Source organism: Balaenoptera musculus, chromosome 11 (genome assembly GCF_009873245.2).
Source record: "Balaenoptera musculus isolate JJ_BM4_2016_0621 chromosome 11, mBalMus1.pri.v3, whole genome shotgun sequence".
NCBI lineage: Eukaryota > Metazoa > Chordata > Mammalia > Artiodactyla > Balaenopteridae > Balaenoptera > Balaenoptera musculus.
In genome coordinates this window covers 54,190,560-54,211,344 of record NC_045795.1, presented here as the reverse complement: position 1 = coordinate 54,211,344, position 20,785 = coordinate 54,190,560, and the positions used below count along the sequence as shown (strand labels likewise).

The window sequence follows — 20,785 nt, the reverse complement described above, 5'->3', positions numbered from 1 at the left end:
GGAAAATACAAACGTCAAGCATTGTGCTAGATCTGGAAGGGCTCACATAGGCAATACTACTTCAAATATATATGATATTGGATGATTAAAATTCCCTTATTACATATTTTTTTCATTTGATACAATAATCAACCCTGTAAGACAGGCAGACCAAGAATTAATACCCCATTTTTTAATACCAGAGCAAGGCCTTCAGGAGTCTGTGACTTGTCCAAGACACACAGCTAGTAAGTTACTCAAGCCAAGGATTTTGACTCAAAGTCCAGAGAATTCTGCCCCTTTGAGTCTGGGATCTTGAATATACCCATTTTTTTTTTCGCACTGACGTGCAGTTGGCAGACATTCAACCCAAGAGTAAGTAGTTATTGCCTAGTGGATATTTCCAAGTGCCAAGATCAGGGATCTTTTCATAATACTACCCCAAGTCTCAATAGGATTGGCTCATACATGGGCACATGTAGACCCAAGACTAGAAATTGTCTTTCTCTGGTAGAAATGAATAGACATATATACGTTGATATCCCAAGAATTCTACCTTACCTCATATAGTTTCCTAATATTTCTATTTTCACTCTTTTTTCCTTTGTCAGTTTGTATATTCAAAGAGAACACCCCTATGGATTTTATTACCACAGCCTCTTGAGTCTGTGGATATTTATTTAAAATATGCCTCAAAAATGTGAACATCGAAGATTTTAAAGACCAGTATTCTTATGTTCAACAATATAGGTTAACTGACTTTGTACTAGTGTTAGGTTACTGGTGTCCTAAAGAGTAATCATGGGGACTAGATAAAGCCTATGCCTCTTCATTTTCCCACTTTGCCTGTAACAAGTTTTGGAAGACACTCCTTGGGCTCTTTCCTTCAACCTTAGAGATTACTTTAACTTAAAGCACATTAATCTTGGCCACATTAGCTCCACTGGTTTATTCACACATCCATCTGCTGATTAGATACTATTAATCCCTTTTATGGGACTAAAGTCAAGTGCTAAGTATGTAGAAATTAATCAGCCACAGTAAATGAGGACAGAAAGCCTTGAGGCTGCCCCAAAAGCTAGGTCAGGATTGGAAAGGGTCTTTTCATATGCTGGCCCATATGTGCCCTCTTTTAGTCTGGGCTTCTCAGAAAACATAGACAAAAAGGTGTGTGCTGGTAGTTTATTTTAGGAAGCAATCCAAGGGAATAGGGATGGTGAAAAGGCAAGTATGAAAGAGGCAAACAGAGAAAGCAAATGCAAGGGTGCACTGTTGAGGTTGTCACTGCTCTGGCAACTGGCACTCAATCCTCCTGGATTCCTCTCAACAGTCACGAATTTTCTGCTCAAGGAATAGAGCTTGTATCTGCTAGCTCCCATGCCCCATTGGTCAGTTGCCACAAGAGGTGCTAAATCCCTCACATTTCCTTGTTTGTATATGAATGAGTGTCAGGGGTGTCCTGTAGATCTACAGCTACGGTCTTTGAGAATGCCTATGGAAGGAATACATACGATGGGCAGCTGAGACAAAATGTTGTCAATTTACCCCTGCATCTAGTTGTCTGTTGTAGCAATGGATGGAATAAAGACAGGGGGTCGGGGTTGAGAGGAGGTGAGATGTGGTACAAGAGGTAACGGTTATGGTGTCAAATACTACAGAAGCCTGAAGTAGAGGCATTTATTCAGCTAGATGACAGCTTAGTGGACCTTATGGAGGGAATTCAAGTTTTAAATGTGTAACTGAACTATATTGCTTGTATGATCTTTCAAATCCCTGAGTGTGTGACTACAAACACAAATCACCATCTAATGCCAACTCCCAAACTCACTCACTGCTTCATCCTCCTGAGTAGTTCCTTCCTCACTGTTCCAGTAATTCCTGCCTCTTTAGGGTCAGCTTTCATCCTACTCACTTTTCCATGAGCATCGTTCTCACGTCCTTTAGAAGCACTTGGCAGATTAGCATCCCAGGAATTGTCCAGATCTAAGGGAGCACTTCCTCTACCATTAATTACAGTTTGGTCATGAACAGGTATGTAACTGCTCTGAGATTCAGATTCCATATCTGAAAATGTACATTTATATTGCAATATTTTAAATAGGTAAAAGGGCCGAACATGCAATAGGAACATAATAAATATCCATTCCTTTATCTCTTTACACTGAGATTATCAATTTTGAGGACAACTTTTGGTAGCACTCCCTCACATTAATCTTCAGATTTAAGTTACCCAGAGTTACGTGAGGAATGACCAATATAACATGTATCTGAGCTTCTCTCCCAGATAACCAGGGAGCTACAGACCTGGAAAGGGATGCAGAGATCCTCTCCTTGTCTCTTTCACCCTCCCCTACCTTCTCTCTTCCCTGCCACCATTATAATACAAATAAGACTGGACAAAGTCTAATCGTTATCATTTACTAACCATCTGTATGAAATATGCCATTCTTGTTGCCTTTGTCTGATAGTTTTTATTCTAGGAAAATGTGTTAGTGGCAGCGAGACAATCTGGGCAGATCATGTCAGTGACATTTTCAGCCACTGGGTGAAATAGTTTCCAACGTATTAGGCCATAAGACTATGTTGAGGCCATGCCAAAATGCCTGGATGAATCAGTAAACAAGGTGAACAATGCAGATAAATGACATCATGGGGAGAACATTTCCAGATAATTACTGAATCATCAAGTGATATGATTAATTTTTTTGGTTTTCTATAGACATTTTGTCTTGTTTTGTATCTTTACCACTGCAATAATAAGGGACAAATTCACTATTACTTAAATGCTAAAGTCATTCACCTGAATTCTTGTCCTGCAAAATCCTAACCATGGTCCAGTAAATAAACCTCTCTAGGACTCCGTTTCCTCATTTGTATCACAAGATAGGGCTGATAAATCTAATATTACTAAACTGCTATCTCATACCATTAGCATAAGGGTCAAGTGGAACAAAGTAGGAAAAAGTGTTTTGTAAACAGACAAATGCCTTTAACAAAGCCTTTAGTTTTCCCATACTAAATTGTCAATGTGTGTGTTTTTATTCTTAATTGGAATTTTGAGGAGTTACACTGTGTTTTACTTATCTTTGAATATCTTTGAATTGCCTAAGTATAATGCCTGGCACATAGGAGATGTCTATTTTCAATTTTTAAAAAATGCTAAGTAATTAAACTGCTTTCTTAATTTTATATATATATTTTAGAGCTCTTGATGTCACACAGGATTATGGTAAGTGCACTGATTTCCACTTCTTTTTTCACACCTGTAGAAAAAGATGCCATTGAGGAGAAATGGACCATCCACAGTCACAACCTGCAAGGGCCGCAGCCTGGATTCACCACCTGTGCCTATTTTTTCTAAGTAATATTTTGCTTTCCTTATTCACCACAAATGTCACAGTTGACTTCCTTTAGCGCATGATTTTCAAATTAATCAATCATTTTATTTTCTGATCACTGCAATAGGTTTAGTGAACATCCATCAACTCATATAGATACAAAATTAAAGACATAGGAAAAAAATATTATTTCCCTGTGATGAGAACTTTTAGGATTTAACAACTTTCATACATAATATACATCAGTGTCCATTATATTTATCATGAATTTTTAAAGGTAATAAGCAATTTCTCACAGGTCGCAATTCATAACATTAGAACTGCATATGTTTATTATGTCATAAATATTTCCTCCTCACCGCTAGGTACCAGTAGGAACGCATGCTTTTTCCTGGTTCTTCAAATGCAATATTCTGTGTTCAAATTAGCTAAAAATAAACTTACGTCTCTTTCTCTTATCATACCCTTAGCACCCATGACTGTTCTGGCACCTTCAACTTGCCCATAAAAGCCAATCCCTTATCTCCTGCTACAGGAAATCTGCTGCTTTGCCTGATCAGTTCTCATTATGTGGCTGAGAAATCTCACTATCATGTTTTGTTTCTTCTTACCCATCACCTGTTTTACCAAGTGGAAGTTATTAGTGTATTTTATTATTTGTTGACATATCTTTTTCCACTCTAGTCTGTGGCTTCTTGAAATACAGACATCAGTTTTTTGTTTTTGTTTTTTTCCCATCTCTTTGACATACCATCTCACTGCAAACAGTCTTGCTATAGGAGATATTTCACTTTGGCTGGATGAATAAATCAATTCATCAAAATACTAATGTCTCTTACCCTGGTCCTTTTGTCTCTCTACTCTCAACGTAGCATGCAGTTTGAAACGCTGTTAGTCCTCTCACTGGTCTCCTTGCCTGTGATATTCCTGTCTCTGACCTAAGTGGCAAAACACTATCAGCTTAATATTTTCCTGAAACTTGCTCTAAGAAAGAGCAAGTTCAAATTTTATGGAGTGATGAACTTCATCACTCTTGGGGCAATAGTATTTTAATGTACTCCCTCCCTTTTTTCCAGTTAGTTTCATAGTTAAATATGTTCCTGGGCCCTTAAATATGCTCCTGGGCCCTCCGCTGATGCCTAAGCAAAACCCCCTCCTGGAGCTTTCGATAGAAATGGGCTTCCTGTCAGCACACTCTGCAGCTAGGTCAACATCACCACCGAGAATGGGAACAGATGCTTTCAATGAGCTTGGCAATCAGTGGGTCATACTCCACTGATCTCAGATGTGCCATTTCATGTGCTTTGGGCACGGGCACTGCTTGTTGAGATGAATAGCAGCAAATTGTAATGGCGCTACTTGACTTTATGGTTTAGTTTGTGGTCATTTTGAGGTCAGCCCAAACACTCCACTGACACTGACCCCTGCATAAGAAAACCAAAAATGAGGCCACGAGATTGATAAATACGATGTTTATAGCTTTGATTTCTTCTTAGGCCCTACCTTTGATATCTGCTTTCCAAGCAAGGAAAATTTATTTATAGACTGTGGGGAATACCACTTCAGCTCTCACACAATCACAAACATTTTTTGAGTATCTACTATGTGTAAATGACTGTGCTAGAAACTTTCATATAGTATAGTATTTTTCTTTTCCAAACAATCTATAAGTCTCTATACAGAATTGCATCAAAATTATGTTCTCTAATCTACTTTAATTATTTTAACCAAATCGTTTATCTTCCCACTTCTGTCTCTCTCTTTCTGTTTGTATACTGTCCATTTAATGTTTTAATGTTCATCAAGCCCAGCAAATAACAAGTGCCAGTATTAATTACTGAAAATCTGCATGCTGGATTCTTGATGGCACCTAGAGCTCGCAGGCTTTTGTCGATTACAAATTATCTTTCAGTTACGTGGACACAGTGCTATCTGAATAGGTCTAAGTGCCCAGAGGATGCCAAAATACCTGCTTTGAGTTGGGACTGGGTGATATATCATGAAGACTGCAATGGGCCTGTATTAAGAAGGGCTGGATTTAAGACCTAGCATTGGCATTTATCAGCAGAGTGAATTTGAGCAAGTTCCTAGTCTCTGTGAGTCTCGGTTTCCACTGTCAGACTGGTGCAATATCTAACAGTCTCAGAAAGATATTGTGCCAAAGAAGTCTAATGCATTTGAAAATGTGTGGTGACATGGATTGTTTATCTTCTATTGAGATTCTACGGAACCATAAATCACAGTGTCTCCTTAAATCCCTGTTCCCTGGTCTCAGAGGTAGGTAGATGGACCAAGTTTAGCCAATTAGGCTGTCCAGTTTGTTTGCTTCTCTGTGATTGGTTCAGGCAGGGGAAACTAACTGGAGCATTTCTTCCAGAACTGCTTGTGAAGTCTGAAACATTCTATTTCTGCCTTGTCCAGCATGATAACCATTAGCCAAATGGGACTATTAAGCAATTGAAATGTGACCTGTGACTAGTGCAACTGAGAAGCTGAATTTAAATTAAATTTAAATAGTCCCATGGGGCTAGTGGCAACCATATGGGACAGTACAGGTCTACAGTTTTCCATTCATTATTCTGCATGTTTCCTTATTTGTTCTTTGTTGCCTTTCTAGGAATATCTTTTAAAGCTTTCTTTCTCTATGCCCTATTTAGATAACCCTTAAAATACTTGTTCCTTAAAGATTTTAAATAATTCAACTGAGAAAACACCTTTGCCAGGCACTGTTTCTTAACTTATTTAATATATTATGCAATTATTGATCTGGTTATATTTTCTTTTTCTTCTTGAGTAACTTTTTTTGTCATTGATGTTTTCTCAGAAACCATTTATTTATTTCATACAGATTTTCAAATTTATTTGTATGACTGGGAGGAATGCTTCCCACTACTTCTTTCTTTATTTGGTCATTGCTAGTTTCCTATCTTTCATTATTTCTGCATTCTCAGTTCTCATTCTATAAGCTGTTTTATCCTTCTTTTTGTTTAAAAATAAATTGTTTATAAAAATAAAAATTTTAATTTATCTTGTTTTGCTTTGTCTTCCTAAGAATTAACTGTTTTTAAAATCATTTTGCTGTAATTATCTTGTTTATAAATAAATCAATATTTGTTTTTATGTTTACTAATTCCTTCCTCCTAGATTCTTCCCCTGCCGCCCTCCTTCCCTTCCTCCCTCCTTCTCCTCTCCTCTTTCCTTCCTTCCTTCCTTTCTTCCTTCCTTCCTTCTTTCTTTTTCTTTCTTTCTCCTTCGCTCTTTCTTTGCATTTTAAACAAGTTGAATTTACTATTTTACAAATTTTTATCAGTTATGTAAATGTTTGAGGTAAAAGTTTTCCCTTTTAGACTGACTTTAGGTTTACTCTATGAGTTTGGATACTTATCACTTAACATTAAAAATTGTGGGGGGAGGGGAGAGATGAATATGCTGAGCACAGAGGAATTTTAAGGTAGTGAAAATGCTCTGTATGACATTGTAATGATGGATAGATTTTACTATACAGTTGTTGAACATGCAACACCAAGAGTGAAGCCTAAAGTAAACTATGGACTTTGGTGATTCTGATGAGTTAACATAGGTTCATCCTCGGTAAAAAAAAAAAAAAAAAAGTACCATTCTGGTGAGTGAAGTTGATAATGGGGGAGCTTATACATATGTAGGGGTTAGCTGCACATTTCTCTCAATTTTATTGTAAACCTGAAATTGCTCTAAAAATTGTCTTTTAAAAATTAATAAATATATTATGAAATTCCAGTTCTTTTTGAACTCAAGAATTCTTCAAAAAAGATATTTTTAAGTTGCATTAAATTGTTTTACTTAATTTGTTACGACTTTTCCTCACTATTTTTCAAAAAGATTGTACTATATTGCTTATAGTTTTTGAAATTTGTTGTGACTTTTGGTGGCTTAATATATAGCCATTTTAAATTATTTTAAGTATGTTTAAAAGAGAAGGTGTTTTATTCAAAGAATTACTAATCAAAGCCTCAATAGCCTTACACCTGTTGTAATTTTTTATATCTAGTATTGGCTGAAAGAATTATTATGCTGTTAGCTCTCCTTTAATTTCATACAGTTTTGTATCTATATTTTTGATGCCACATTTGTCTCATACAATGCATTTGGCCTTTAATTAAACTCTCATATGATGGTAATGTTAGGACCCCTGCTTAATATTTGTTTGCAACTGCCCATGTATACATAAAATACATTTATTATTGTTAGAGTTAACTTTATTTCCTTTGTATATACATTTTGTCATACTTGTTACATTTGCTATATTGCTTATACTTTCTTTCCTTTTTGCTTCCTCTTTTAGTTATTTGAAATGTATAGAATCTAATTTTAGTTTATTACTAGTTGCCTTTACATTTTAAATAACAGACTTAAATCTCTATTTATTCGTTTATTAATTTTTAAATGTAATAATTTCCTGCTATGAAAGATAATAAGCATATTTAAATTTATTTAACATCACATTTTCTTATATCCATATTATTGGTACTCTGCACATTCTCTTATACACACACATTTTCTTATTTTTAGTATGTTGTATAGCTTTTCTTTAAATATTTATAATGTTTACTTTATGTTCCTTCATTATAATTCAATAAATTTCACCCTCAATTTAAAAAAAAAGATCATAAGTTTATCCCCCTTCATTCAGGCATCTATCCATTCAAGACACATTTATTGTGTGGTCCTTCTTTGTCAGACTGCTCCAGCCACTGGGGCACAACACAGAGCAGCAAGGCAGAAAAGACTGCAGTCATGGAACTTATATTTGGGCAGGGGAGAAACTAGCAATGACAAAATAAAGAAAATGTCGGGTGCGAATAAATCTTTTAGAATGGGAAAATACTAGTCAGTCATGACTCCTTTACATGGGTTGTTGAGGGAGGCTGTGTAGGATTAGACAGCGTGCTAAGATTCAACTGATGAAAGAAAAGAGCGTTTTTAGTCAATCTTGCAAAATATGAGGAATGAGCATTTTAGACAGGGAACGCTGGTGTCGTGGTATTTTACTGGTTCTATCAACAACTGAGTTAGGGATTGTGCATTTGCCTATTTTTCCTTTTACCTCTGTCACTATATGCCCCATGTATTCTGAATGTTGTCAAGAGTGTACACATTTGGGTAGATATGTCTTCTTGACAAACTGACTCTTTTAATGTCATAACTTTTCCTTTTTTTTACCTCTGGTAATACTAGTTATCTAGGATTTTACCTTGACTAATTGTATGAATACCAAACTAGTTTTAAAATAAATGGTATAGAGGCTTCCCTGGTGGCACAGTGGTTAAGAATCTGCCTGCCAATGCAGGGGACATGGGTTCCAGCCCTGGTCCAGGAAGATCCCACATGCCACCAAGCAACAAAGCCTGTGTGCCACAACTACTGAGCCTGCACTCCACAGCCCACAAGCCACGCGTCTAGACTACTGAAGCCCACGTGTCTAGAGCCCGTGCTCCACAACAAGAGAAGCCACCACAATAAGAAGCCCGTGCACCACAACGAAAAGTAGCTGCCGCTCCCTGCAACTAGAGAAAGCCCACATGCAGCAATGAGGACCCAATGCAGCCATAAATAAATAAATAAATAGATAGAGAACTAATTAATTAAATAAATAATTAAATTAAATAAAATTAAATAAATGGTATATACTTTTCCATCTTTTTACTTTCCAACTGTGTAAGTCATTAAAGTGCATGTTCTATACAAACCATATTGGGTTTTGCATTTTATCCAGTCTAACAATCTCTACATCTCATTGGAGTATCTAGTCAATTTATATTTAATGTAAATGTTGGTGTTTTTCTGATTTAATATATCATCTTGGATTTTTTTTTCACCTGCCCAATGTATTTCTTGTTCCTTGCTTCATTATTTCATACCTTCTTCTGGCTTAAAAAGTACTTTCAATATTTTGTTTTAATGACTCTATTGGCTTTTATTTTATTATTATTATTTTTTTGGTTATTGCATTCTGTGTGTGTGTGTGTGTGTGTCTGTGTGTGTGTATTTTAAGTGTCGTAACTGGGACTACAATATGCATCCTAACTTATCTCAGTCTGCCTAGAATTACTATTGTATCATTCTGTGTAAAGTGTAGGAAACGGTCCAACGTTGTAATTCTATCCCCCACCCCTGTTCTTTGTGGTACTGTTGCTATGAACTTTTCATTTATATATGTTATACATAACAACTTACAAAGTTATTAATTTTTGATTGAAATTTTCAGTTGTCATATAAAGAAATCAAAACAAAGAACAAATATCTTATCCTTATTTACATACTTGTCACGTTCTTTGTTTCTCATGTCTTTCCATAGATTCAAATTTCTATATGGTGAATTTCCCCTGACGGAAAAAATTTCTTTAGCATTTATTCTGGTGTAGGTCGACTGCCAATAAATTCTCTCACCATTTATTTATCTGAAAAAAATGCCTTTACTTAATCTTACTTTTTTTTTTTTTTTAATTTATTTATTTATTTATAGCTGTGTTGGGTCTTTGCCTCTGCGCAAGGGCTTTCTCTAGTTGCGGCGAGCAGGGGCCACTCTTCATCACGGTGCGCGGGCCTCTCACTGTCGCGGCCTCTCTTGTTGCGGAGCACAAGCTCCAGACGCGCAGGCTCAGTAGTTGTGGCTCACGGGCCTAGTTGCTCCGCGGCATGTGGGATTTTCCCAGACCAGGGCTTGAACCCGTGTCCCCTGCATTGGCAGGCAGATTCTCAACCACTGCGCCACCAGGGAAGCCCAATCTTACTTTTTAAAGGATATTTTTGCTGCATATAGAATTCTGGGTTGATTATCTTTTTTAAATTTTGGGGTTGGAGTTTTTAACAGTTAGTCTACTGTGTTCTTGCTCTATTGTTTCCGATAAAAAGTCAACCATTAATCATATTTTTGTTCCTTTCTATGTAGTGTGTCTTTTTCTTGGTTTGTTTTCAAGACTTCTTATTTGAGTTTGGCATTTTTGTGCCTAGATATGGTTTTAGTTGCCTAAGTTTACATTTTTCAGAAAATTTGGAAATTCTCCATTAGTTCTTTTTTTTTTTCTCCCTACCTCATTAACTCTCTTCTCTTTCTGGGACTCCAGTTCCATTTACATTAGATCACTTCATATTGTACACTGATCACCAGTGTTCCATTTATTTTGTTTTCAATGTTTTCTCTCTGTGTTCTTTAGGTGGTCTTCTAACTTACTGTCTCTTTTTTCTGACCTTTACAAACTCCTGTTAAGCAAATTAAGTGAATTTTACATTTTAATTCTTGTACTTTCATTTCCAGAGTTTTTATTTCACTTTCTTATAATTTCTCTTGTAAGTTTCCCCTCTGATCACCAATTACAACCTTCTTTTCCTTTAAAATGCTAAACATACGTTTATTAGCTGCTTTAAAGCTACTGAAGTTATTTCCAACATTTGTGTTATACTGGAGTCTATTCTAATGACTTTTAAAAAATTAAGTATTGGCCGTTATTTCCTATTCTTTTCATATATAATACTTTTAGTTGTATGTTGAAAATTATGAATGCTACGTTGTAAAGAGTTTGGAGTATCTATTTTTCTTTACAGGGTGATAGTTTTTCTTCTGGTGAACAGATAAATTATTGGCAGATTCTTTTATTTTTGTAAAATTTGTTTTATTATTTTTATGGCGAATGTATTTTGGTTTTTCTACTTATTCCTAGAAGCAACATTATGCAATATTTGCTATCTCTGTTCAGTTCTCAGCCCACAGAAGACCCACTCCAATAGACCTGTTAGAGTTAGGGGATTAACTTGTATATTTCTTTTATCTCAAGTACGACAGATCTGAGTTACCTACTGTCTAAAGTCTGCAAACAATTGCCTCAAATCATTTTTCCAGTTTTACAATTATTTGCAGTTTTGAGTGCAAGTGCAAGTCTAGTATCATTTACTCCTTCATGACTTTCTAAATATCTGGCTAATTCTAATTCTTCACATCTTTACCTTTGCATTAATGACACCTCCTTCAAAACATCTTCCATGTTAGCCTTACAAAATTTCTCTCTTTATCTTTAACTTTTACCATTTTAATTATATTGTGTCTTGGTGTGGCTCCCTTTGGGTTCATCTTAATTGGAACTATTGAACCTGAATGTCTGTTTCCTTCTTCAGATTAGTGACGTTTTCAGCCATTATTTCTTCTCTCTCTGGTGCCCCTATAACGCAAAAGTTGTTTCACTTGATTTTGTCCCAAGGTCCTTTAAGGTATCTTCACTTTTTAAAACTTCTTTTTTCTATCTGTTGCACTGCCTTGATGAGTTCCATTGTTTTGTCTTCCAGCTTGTTGTTCTGCCTCATCCAGTCTGCTGTTGAAACTTTCTAATGTATTTTTCAGTTCATTTATTGTATTCTTTAGCTCTGTGACTTCTGGTTGGTACTTCCTTATGCTTTCTATTTCTTTGTTGATGTTCTCACTGTGTTTATCCATTCTTCTCCAGTGTTTGGTGAGCCCCATTGACCATTACTTTAAACCCTTTATCAGGTAGATTCCTTATCTCTGTTTCAGTAAGATCTTTTTCTGAGGTGTTCTTTTGTTTGGAACAAATTCCTTTGTCTCCTCATTTTGCCTGACTCTCTGTGTTTGTTTCTATGTGTTAGGCAAATTAGCTACCCCTCCCAGTCTTAAAGGAGCGGGCTTGTGTAGGAGGTGTCCCATGGGGCCCAGAAATGCAATCCCCTCTGGTCACCAGATGGGGCACTGAAGGGACATCCCCTGTGTGGGGTACATGGGCCCAGGTGCTGTGGTGTGCAGGTGGGTGAGTGGTGCAGCTCTTGTCCAGCTCACTACTGTGGTTCATGGGTGTGGGCAGGGCTCTCAGTGGGGCATGCCTCCCCACTCTAGCAGGGGAGAGGGAGAGTCCAAAAATAGCACCTGCCAGCACCAGCATTGGCAATGCAGAATAAGATCCTGCCTACCTTTTATATAAAATAATTTAACTTTTTAAAAAAATCATTAAGTCACTTTTAGTTGGGTGTTTCTGTTACTTGTCATGAAAATAAAATAAGTAAAGTGCTTTATGGAAATGAATCAACTAGAATATACCAGGAATCTCTGGTATAGCTAGGTTTTAAATAGATTTTTAGTAACCCCACTTAAAAGAAATAGGTGGAAACCCCAAAAGAATTATTATTCACTCTATATCTTTTCTTATGGCCTGCACCCTAGGATAAAACTATCTCTTTCTGTCTTTCTATTTCTTGTCTCCTTAATGCAGTTCTTAACTATCATGAGCATAGGTATACTGACATCTGAGCTATATGCTATCAATCTTAGAAAGGGATAGAGTGGGAAGAGAAATTTAATTGGCCAAACTGAGGCCCATAAGTAATTAGTAGAGAGCGAAGCAAAGAATACCTGGCTAAAGAAACAAATGTATTATAATTAGGCCAATTATCCTAGATGTAGTTCATCAGCTTGTAGTGATAAAGGCTGTTAATGGGCTCTGTCACTGACAGCATTACTTTCTAATCTTAATCCTTTCTAGGGTTATTAGCTTTAAAGCTACTTGCACAGAGATAAGTTAATTTATACTGAAATTAAATTGAAAAATAACAAGTAATGATTGTTGCATTTGAGCAGAATCTTATAAAGTTTCTTTCATGCTGACAAAACTTACTAAAGGCAGTGCAAAATGTCCAAGACTTTTTGAGCAGGTGAAGGAGAACTAGAGAAACACTTGTTAAAGGAAATAGTTATAGATATTCTTAAGGACAGTTATTAAATTTATAGTTAATATAATTTAATGAAGTGGTCAATAGCTATTTTATTCATTTTAGGTGTCAGCACACTATGTTCTGTCTGCCATTAAGAAAATTCTTCAAAAGGTCAACCTATGAAGATCACTAAACATAACAACTGCTCTATACCCAGACATACAGTACTAAGACATCTGCACAAATTTAACAGAATCTTGAACTATGGCCTCTATTGGTCTCGCTCAGCCAGAATTCTTTATCTGAGCCTTAGAACAAAAAATGATTTGAGTGACAGATTTTTAAGTTCTCCTAAGAATGGTGCAAAACTAGTGCCTGTCTAGATGCATAGAAGTTCATTCATTAACATAATGGATGATTTAGGACATTAAAGCATAGTCCTCTCAAGAGTCATAGTTCAGAAAGTTTGCTAGAGATTGGAAGTATTCTTAGAAATACATTTGTCTGACCCTTTACTTAGGTACTTTTATATTTATCTGTCAATACATATTGAACCACTAGTTTGTGTATAGATTTAACTGAATCTAGGTTTAAAAGTACTGTGTTTAATATATGTAGAAATAGCAGGTGACCTTAACTCACTCTCATTCCACTGAGGAAGTTTTTGAATATTTCACTATGAAATATCATAATTTCCATAGTTTGTGTTGTGTGTATGTACACTATTTTCTACAGTATATTAAGAAATGTTCTATCAAGTTCTAATACACTAATATCTTCTTTTTTTTTAACATCTTTATTGGAGTATAATTGCTTTACAGTGTTGTGTTAGTTTCTGCTGTATTACAAAGTGAATCAGCTATACGTATACATATATCCCCATATCTCCTCCCTCTTGCATCTCTCTCCCTCCCGCCCACACTCCCTATCCCACCCCTCTAGGTGGTCACAAAGCACCGAGCTGATTTCCCTGTGCTATGCGGTTGCTTCCCACTAGCTATCTATTTTACATTTGGTAGTGTATATATGTCCATGAAAAAAAAACCCCACAACAACTTCTATTTCTGAGTTCCACACTCTCCCTTCACACAAACATAAACTATAGTTTAAATGAATACTTAATTATACACTGGTAAAGTTGCTAGAGAACTTGGCAGACATTTTACTTTTAGAAGCACTCCACATAGATTTGTATATCATGTTTTACATAATGAAGACTACTTCCCCACCTCCTACCAAAGCAAAGTAATAATAATGCCTCTTATTATTAGGCATAAAAATAATAATATGCCTCTTAAAAGAAAGATGGGGATACATCAGGAAGGTTTGGTGAGCTGATACAAGGAACAAGTTAAGGGTGTTGCAAGTCAAAGGGAGGGTGGTGGATACACTCTAGATAGAAGGTAAAAGACTTAAAATTTTGCAGCCCCAATTAGATTATGAGTATACTGTTGCTTAAAAAAATCACAGATTCTCTGCATTGCTGAGGGAAAGGCACAAAATCTAAACATATGACTGAATAGTCTTTCCCCTGATTGCATCCATGTGGAGTTTCACGTGTGGCTGTGCTCAACTTTGCCATCTCCAAATTAAGATATAGTTTTAGACCACTGTTTGAGAAACTGTCTGGGCACATGGGCAATGTTTCTTATTTTTCTTATTGTTTGAAATAAAATTATCAGAAAAGCAGAACTTCATGCTTCCAAGCTTTAGTTTCTATTTGGTTTCTGTTTCTGAAAATGCTGACTTGCTCAAGAATGCCTCATTAATCTTTTTATCAACGTACGCTAATCTGATTAATTCTACCTGCATGCTTAGGTATGTGGCAAGGTGCCTCATTTACAAAATCACCTCCTATGCAAGACACAGGAAATAATCTTTCCTTTGTAATGATTTTGGCAGAAGTGACTCTATGCCATTTCTGAGTCTAACCTTTAAGACCACTGGTAGCTTCTCTCTTGGTCTCTTGGGACCTGAGCACCATGTAAAATGTCCCATTATCCTGCTGGAGAAATAACATGAAGAATCCCTATGACTCCATCATAAGAAGAAATTTCATCTTAGATCAGCCTTGAAGACAACAGCCATATGACTGAAGCCATCTTGGACCTTCCGGACAAACCCAACTGTCAGTTAAACAGCACTGAGTTTAACCGATACCTCAATACCACAAGGAGCAGAAGAATTGCTCCTCTGAGCCATGCCCAAATTCCCAGCCCACAAAATCGTGTGACTTAATAAAATTGTTATTATTTGAAAGTAGTTTGTTTAACAGCAATAAATAAATGGAACACCTGTTAAGCAGAACCCATCTACTTTGTCAATACTTGGAAAATATAATTATCTTGGATATGGAACTTCCCCCAGCAACTACATTGTTCAGGAGTGAAGTAGAAATTGGACATTTGGACAAAACTAGCTCCTGAGATGAGCAGAATTCAAGTCAAACAGCAGAAGATGCTACCTTGAATGAGATGATGAGTAATCGTACGTTTTAGCTTTTCCAAGCCAACTGTCATCTCTGGGGGAAAAAACTGGCAGAATCAGGGCCCTCAATATGAAATCCACCCCTAATGGCTGTGGACAGGATTGGGAAATGTATATGCTGGCAAAAGCAATGCAAGAGCCTCTTTCTAGTGTAACCACAGTCCTAATCATGTTACCAATTAGAGATCTGGACTCATGGAATTTCATTTGAGAAGTCATTGATTTTTTTAATTACAATGCCCTGTGTAATAATGTTAGTCGGTGTTTTTAGTTCTCAGTTACCAGAACTGGGGCAAAATACAAGGATATCCATAAAAGTAATAGACCAGAAAGCATTGTGCCACTTATTAAACTACTGTTGTTCAATTCAAAACCCACCCATCCTCTAGAGTCCTCTCTGATGCTGGGGCTGGGAATCAACAATTGTATTTTTCCTTTTAAGGTGGCTTCCTGCTGTTGTGTGTCAGTAAGGGCACTAGGCAGAAGAAGTAGAGATTAGCTCCTTGGTTGCCTTATGGTTCCTGTAAGCAACACATCAGTTAACAGCTCTTCAACCTGGCAGCAGCAGTTGGTTTAAGCAGCAGGTGGATCCAGGTTTTAGCTTCTTTCAGCCCTCTGAAATCCATCATCTCAGAGATACCAGCACAAACCAGAGATATCTGGTTTGTGGAGTTTTCTATTTCTCCCTGTGAGGCTGATAAGTTTTTGCCATATGTATATTGAGGCTCTCTTACTAGGTATGTTCACATTTAATATTAGTATATCTTTCTGGTAAACTGCTCTTTTTATCACCATAGAATGTTGCACCTTATTTTTGGATAACAACTCTTGTCCTAAAGTCTTCTTTGTCTAATATGTTTCTTACTGTTATAGTGTGCATGTCATATCTTTTTCTATCCTTTTGTTTTCAACTTACCACATTGACAGCATAGGGTTCAGTCTCTATTTCTTTAATCCTGTCTGAAGTTCTCTGCCTTTTAATTGGAAGGTTTGGTCCATTTACACTTAATAAGATTACATAAATCTGAATTTATGCTTCCCATCTTAGTCTTGATATATGTCACTGCCATCTGTTCTTTGTTTTACTCTTCCTCCTTTCTTATCTTGTTTTTTGTTATCTTTTTTGTTTTTTTAATGAAGACCTAGACTTATTTGTTTTTTGAAAATTCTCCTGGTAAGATAAGGTTTAACCTTTAGCTTCGCCTCATCATGAATATCCTCTCATTCAACATATTTCCTCCAGTTTGTTTTAAAAAGCATCAATTTATCCATCCTGGCATATCTATATCAATGGGATGCAGATGAGGGAAGAGACTGCTCGTACACCATTAGTCATCCTCCACTTGCTCTGCTCTTGTGCCAGCATCTTTTATCTACCTTCTTGAAACCAGGTATTAATGCCATACATTGTCAAAGTGAGTGGTTCATTTTATCCAATATAATATCAGGAAATATACTGTCAAATGCCATGCCTAATCAAGTGCAGCTGTAAGACTACTAGTCTAGTACTTCTGTTAAAGAAAATGCAGTTAGCCTGGCATAGTTTAGAATTCCTGAGACTTTCTCTCTTCTTGTTCTACACATTCCCTAAAGACTATTTCATCTTCTTCTGTGGGTTCAGTGACCATTCATTTGCTGATTGCTACCAAAAGTATATGTTGTGGTCCCAGGTTTCATTCCTGAGCTTCACCCATATTTCCAAAAGCCTCCTAGACATCTCCACATGGATGATATAGGTACCACAAACACAGCATATTATGTGAACTTATGATCTTTCCTTCAAATCTACTATTCAAATTCCTTATTTCAAGTAATGCATTAATCATTTACCTAGTTTCCCCAGCTAACAATGTTATAGTCATATGGTTCCTATTTTTCCTTTATCTGTATACACAATTGATCTTTAATCCCTACTTATTCTACTCTTCTGCATAATTCCCTTTCATTTGTGCCCTTATGATTCCCACAGCCGCTACCATCATGCAGGCCTTAATGTCTCACCTAAATCATCTCAACCACTTATTAACACACATCTCCCCTCCACTTTCCAGCCCCTATCCCACCAGCATCAGCATTACCTAGCACTAGACAGAAACACAAATTCTCAGGCACCACCCCAGATTGACAATATCAGTAACTCTGTGAGTGCAGTGCAGCAATCACTGCTGATTCTAATGATGTACACTCAAGTGTGAGGACCACCGCTGGACACTAAAGATGATTTCAAACACTTCCTTCCACCAACATGTCATCTTTAACGCGAGTATTCCTCTTAATGTTTATTTAAATTATTGTCTATATTTTTAAAGTAAATCCAATTTTATCTTTGGCTCTTTATGATTACTAATAATTCTTTTGGCAAACGCTAGCATCTGAATCAACATCTAAGTGTGCTCTGACACCAGAGTTGTCAACAAACGACCTACTCCAGCAGTCAGCACACTTTGATACAGAGGCCAAATCCAGCTCATCCTCTGTTTCCACAAATAAAATAGCATTGCAACATAATCACGCTTATTTATTTGTGTATTGCCTATGACTGCTTTTGTACTATTGTGGCAGAGTTGAGCAGCTACAACAGAGCCCATATGGCCTGCAAAGCCTGAAATATTTACTATCTGGCCTTTTACAGAAAAAAAAAAAAAGTTTGTTGACTGACACTGTCACCGTGTACTCATTCAACATGTATTTATTCAACATATGCTATTAATCAGGCACTGAGAAACAGGCCACAGCAATTACAGGACATATATTTGAATGGGTGGTGGTGGTGGGTAACAATAAATAAGCAAACATGTAAGTAATTAATAAGTCCAGAAAGTGATTTGTGCTGTGAAGAAAATAAAGTGGATGCAGTGGTAGAAAGGGAGTGTCAGAAAGCAGCACCATCGAGTTAGGTATCAAGAAGGTTCCTCCGAGGAGAGGGCATTAAGCTAAGACCTCAGTGAAAAGGATTAAATGATGACAAGGAACAAGGTGGGCAAAGTTCTTGGGATGGAAAGGACTTGATCTGTCCTAAAACCATAAAGGCAAGTGTGGAGGAAAGCAAACGCTGGGAAGAGGTCCTGGCTAAATGTCTGTGACACGTCTGATTGATGATAAATTGTATTCTTTCATTCCCACTGAGCTTCATAGAAGGAAGTGATATTGACTAAGGTTGCTTAGTATTCTTTCGTGTTAATGATTTATGTTGGTTGCAGTGTAAGCATAAATGATTTTTACATCAATGTTGAAAAAATTAAGAACTTCTGATTAAAATGAAAAAAAAAACAAAGAACAAGATTTATGTCCCCTTTAGATGCCAGGTTGAAATATTGCTCCCTACTCGTCTCCAACTTGATCAGGCTGTTTAAGGTGATGGAGTTAAGCTAGACCTTAAAATTTTCCTCTCCCCAAACCTAGTGACACGAACAAGTACAAAACAAAACAAAAAAACAACTTAAAGACTACCAGTGGAATAAAGAAATGAAGAGTTCTGATGACTTGAACATGAGCAAGAAATAAGTTTTAAGAACATACACAAATTTTCTTCTACATTTTCATGGAGAAAATGTTGGAAGTAGGTGAATAATGTAGGGGATGGTGGTTTGTTGAGAAGAGGAAAATACGTTAACGAAACACTGAAAATTCTCATTAAGAATCAACAACTTAGGTGCTTGCTTTGGCAGCAGATGTATTAAAATTGGAAACATAAAAAGAAGAGTAGCATAGATGATGTGTGAGAATGACATGAAAATTCATGAAGTAGTCCATATTTTTTAAAATGGGCAAAGGGATTGAATAGACATTTCTCCACAGATGATGTACAAATGACCAAAAATCATGAAAAGATGCTCAACATCACTAATCATTAGGGAAATACAAATTGAAACTACAATGAGATATTACTTCACACCTATTAGAATAGCTACATTAAAAATAAAAAAAACAGGAACTAACCAGTGTTGGTGAGGATGCAGAAAAATTGGAACTCTTATATACTGTTGATGGGAATAAAAAATTGTGCAACCACTATGGAAAACAGTATGGAGTTTCCTCAAAAATTTAAAAAGAGAACTATCATACGATCCAGCAATTTCACTTCTATATCCAAAAGAATTGAAAGCAAAATCTCAAAGAGATATTTGCACACTCATGTTCAGAACATCACTATTTACAGTAGCAAAGAGGCTGAAGCTACCCAAGTGTCTACCAATGGATAAATGGATAAACAAAATGCTGTATATACATACAATGGAATATCTGTCAGCCTTAAAAACTGAAGGGAATTCTGATGCATGCTATAATATGGATGAATCTTGAGGACATGATGCTAAGTAAAACAAGCCAGACACAAAAAGACAAGTACTGTATAATTCCACCTATACGAGGTTCTTAGAGTAGAGCAATTCAAAGAGACGGAAAGCAGAATAATGGTTGCCAGGGGGCGGTGGGAGGGGAGAATGGGGTGTTATTGTTTAATAGGTATAGTGTCCGTTTTACAGAATAAAAAGAGTTATGGGGATGGATGGTGGTGATAGTTGCACAACAATGTAAATATACCTAACACACTATTGAACTGTAAACTTAGAAGTGGTTAAGATGATAAATTTTAGGTTATGCATTTTTTTTACCACAATAAAGAAAAAGTATCAACAGTGTGTAGAGAGGAAGGAGACATGGTGTCAACAGATCAGAACAGAGCCTGTGATACAGAACAGAGCCTGTAGATCAGGTATAAGAGCTAGGAATTGTTGACTTAAGACCACATGAAAATATTATACAGATTTAAAGGATTTATTACTTCTCAGGTGGGGTGAAGAGATGAAGAGCATAGGAAATCTTGCCCTCTGCAACTGCTCAGACTGAAAAGACTAATTAAAAACTGCTTTCCCTGACTTTTTAGAAAGGGCAAATGCTAACTACTCATACATAGATTCTTGTCTTCTCCTTTTCAAGTATGTTGTGAGCCAGCATCTTGAAATTAGCAAAAGGTAACCACACAGCAATTAATGATTTGACTCTGTTTTGTGGTTAAAGGTAATTTCAGCCATGTGTTTATTTGATACAGCATTATCAGCACCACTTTAAAAATAAACAGAGGGTCAAGGAATTGAAGAAATATACATGGTAGGAAATACCAGTGGGAGAGATGAATAACTGCTTATTTCTTTCACGTTCTAAATCTTGAGTACATGGTACTACAACATTATGTTTCTTTTCTATAACTTCTATTAGAACCAATCTTCTTCATGCATCTATGTGTGCTTTGGAAATGCAGAAAATAAAACATACCAATTCATGGGAAGCAG

General features: G+C 36.4%; 1 non-coding gene across 1 annotated transcript; it reads left to right on the top strand.

Moving 5' to 3' along the window:
- Positions 1 to 19,150: 19,150 nt before the first annotated feature.
- Positions 19,151 to 19,253, top strand: LOC118904572. The gene has a single exon (XR_005022026.1). It is a non-coding gene; the product is annotated as a U6 spliceosomal RNA (small nuclear RNA).
- The last annotated feature ends 1,532 nt before the right edge of the window (positions 19,254 to 20,785 follow it).